At 41.5% G+C, this 3,363-nt stretch overlaps 1 pseudogene; it reads right to left on the bottom strand.

Moving 5' to 3' along the window:
• Positions 1 to 282: 282 nt before the first annotated feature.
• LOC104874745 lies at positions 283 to 2,638 on the bottom strand (annotated as a pseudogene).
• Between the last annotated feature and the right edge of the window lie 725 nt (positions 2,639 to 3,363).

Below are 3,363 nucleotides of genomic sequence, written 5' to 3'. Positions count from 1 at the left end.
ACAATGCATAAAAATTATCAAAATATATTGGTGGATACTTACTAATTGTGACCATATTGATATTAAGAAAATTATTTTACCAAGCTCTTTATGTACAAATTATCACTTGTCCTGTATGAAATTCATTAAAAAGTTGTAAGCTACCGAAATGTCATTGGAAATAATGCACTCAAATGTAACTACTTTTGATCATGGAAGAACATTTTTAAATAATTTGACATGTATTGACTCTCTCCTCAGTTTCAGCTGCAGCAGTATTCCTTCTGAATGTTTTTCAGTTAGCTAGCACTCTGTCTTTGGACTTAAGGACCAGCACTCTGTGTGTCCTCTTCCTGGATAGAATGCTTCCGAGCTCATGAAGCTTCTTCCTTGCTTTAACAGATGAGTCTGCTGATTATCTTCGTGAGTATAATGTAAGATACTACTCCTTTGAGAGCAACATTCACAGCTGCTATAATCTGGGATATTTTCTTCAGGTGCATACCACATTAGACCTCTATTCCCATTAGGGTTGGAAGGTACTGATACAGGAAGACGTGGTCCTCTGCCTGGTGAAAACTGCTGATAGATCTGCTTCATTCTTTCCACATTCAGGTTGCTGATCTCAGCATATCCCCTGCTCACCATTGGTTTGGGATAGTAATGCCTATGAAATCCCTACTTTTTGAATACCTTCTAGTGCATTTCAGGGATCATTGATGAATCTTGAGGAAAGCCTCTTAGGATTGGCAAATAATACCTCATGTAATCTGCGTTGAGATCTATTGATCTGGTCTCCTACCAAAACCTATAGGGCAATAGCAGTGAAAAAGCTGTTGGAAAAAGAAACTACAATGTGGCCACATCCACTTTCAGAAATTAGGCTTCAATCTGCATCTAGCAGTAAGTCTTCAAATACCTTTATTTCTCCTTCCCACATACTCCAGAGGTCACCTTGGGTCAGAAAGTGCACAACTGCATGTCTGGCTAAGTGGTGAATCCATCCTTCCCAACAAAGCTGGATAATGGTGGCATCAATCCATAGAAATCCTGTCTGACCTTTTGCCCAATTGGCTAAAGCCTCGGGATTCTCCCTTCCTCCCTCCCTCCCTCCCTCCCTTCCTTCCTTTCTTTTTTACTAGAGATCTGTTAGTTTGAAGTAAACAAGATAAACAACTGAATCAGAGATAAAGACAGTCTGGTAGGGCTTCAAAGGAAGGAATTTGCATTCTTTTGAGGTCTTTCAAAGTATACTGTACAAGCTTTTCTTTCCAAATGGCTTCAGTTTCCTAGGTGCTTCAGTTTCTCCTCCTGGTCCCACTGCAAAGGAGAAGCCACTGGTATCAAAACCTAGCTCTTCCAGGCAAGGAACTCTATTTCTCGTCATGGTCATTAGACAAAAGAGCTGTGAACTTTTCTATCACTTCTGAAGCAAATGTCTCGACTGGTATCTCTAGGGATTTAATTTTGCTGGTGAGAGTCTGAAATTCTTTGTAGATTAGAGGTAGCTGTTCACTGAGTTCTATGATCTTGTCTGGGTCATATAATGTATGTGAAAATTGTACAATGACCTCTGCTCCAGGTCCAGTAGCTATTTTCTGAATAGCTGCATGTTGTTGCTTTCCAAAGAGCTCAGAATCATACTCAGTTGAAAATTTAGTAATATTCCATTCCTTGAAAAGACAGGAAAACACATCTGCTGGCTGTCCATGGAACAGGTTAAAATTTCATAGATTGGCATTATGCTCATCAAGACAGTGAAGCAAAAATTGCCACTTGTGGATGCATACACTGGAGGAGTCTGGGAACCAGGGGCTGAGGATGTGGGTGCAACGGATGGTGGGGGTGCCCTGGGTGCACTCCTTTAGGTCAGGGCTGTCTTGGAGCCAAGCTCTTTGGGGAACAAGCGCATGGCATTTGCCCCTATGCCTGGTCTCAGACTTTTTTCTGAAGTGTGTTTATTATGCAGGCACCACACTCTCTGTTCACTTCCAGGCAGGTAGTGGCCATTCCATCCCCCAAAATGTAGGCTTCTGACAAGGTGCTGGGCTCTCTGCTTCTTCCCCTTTCCTCTGGTGATATGGGGTAGCCCCTGAGATACAATTATTTATTGTACTCTCATATCTGGACATCTCACAAGGAGAGACATTAACAAAGTTTCCTGAACTGTTCTTTTTAAGAGTAGGAAAAATTTACTGAGGGAAATAAAGCTTCTGTCTATGAAAGACAGAAGGGGGACCAGAAAGTGGGTTGCCCACTCACCCAGCATCTCCAAGATGTTTTATACAGCAAAGCCATGTGGTGAGATGGGTACAAAGTGGGACAAAACTATAAGACCCAATGGAAATTTACAAGGTGTGCATGAGGTGGGGCAAAACTATGACTAACCAATAAGATTACAAGTACAGTCACCCAGGTAATATTGATTAAATGGGGGAGCAAGTCATATAGCAAGCATATAAGGATTTTCAGTTAACATGGGGGTCAGGGATATTTCCTGGAAAGCCTGGGTTAAGACCTTGATTCCCCCACCCCAGTTGATTGATAGCTATTTAAAACATCAATCACTGCTATTTATCCCCAGGAGAAGCACAGGATAAAGTAGTTTCTCTCCTTTTACAATTCTGGCTACAGTGAATATGTCTTTATTGTCTTCCATATTGGCTCCTTGCTGTGTTGGCTCCTTGAGGGCTGACTACTTGAGAGTGGCCCTGTCTAGCTGCCTATAAGATACATAATTAATTTACCTATCTGCAATAGTCCTCCTTCTGAAGAAGTACCCCTAACTGCTGTGAGGGGGCAAAGGGCAAAGACAGCTCTGGCTACTTCCAGCTGAAGAGGGTCGTAGTTATGATCAGTAGTTAGAGTTACTCGACAGAGGGTCTATCTAAAGGCCTTTGGTAGGCGTCAGGTATTGTTATCTTGGTAGCTGCATAGCTTTTAAGTCTGGAGGAGAAATGCCAAAGAAACAGTTAAGAATGGGTGGGCCAATTTATGAGGTCAGCAGGATTGCTATGACTACAGCCCACAAAGAGGAGAGGGAGAAGGTCTAGGGGACTTCAGAATCCAACACAAAAGTCATATTGCATACTTAACAGTTATGAGCTGTTTACAAGGTCGATCTGGTGGATCCAGGTAAAAGAAGTCTAACACATTTGTCATTGGTTCCATTTGTATGACCACTTGGAGTTTGGCAGCTTCTAGGCAAGAATAAGTAAAACTTTTAAGATATTAGAGTATGCATAATCTAAGCATGAACACACTAGAATGAAAGGGCAGGTTGGGGAGAAAGTCACACTTAGAAATTGAAATAATGATTGAACCTGCTGGATTTAGATTCTTTCACTGATAAATGTTATCTACAAGTCTGATACTTTGTCATAA

The sequence above is a fragment of the Fukomys damarensis genome, unplaced genomic scaffold, assembly GCF_012274545.1.
Source record: "Fukomys damarensis isolate Sample0158 unplaced genomic scaffold, DMR_v1.0_HiC HiC_scaffold_35, whole genome shotgun sequence".
In the NCBI taxonomy this organism is placed as follows: domain Eukaryota; kingdom Metazoa; phylum Chordata; class Mammalia; order Rodentia; family Bathyergidae; genus Fukomys; species Fukomys damarensis.
Note: the sequence above shows the minus strand (reverse complement) of the source record. Positions and strands in the feature narration are given on the sequence as shown.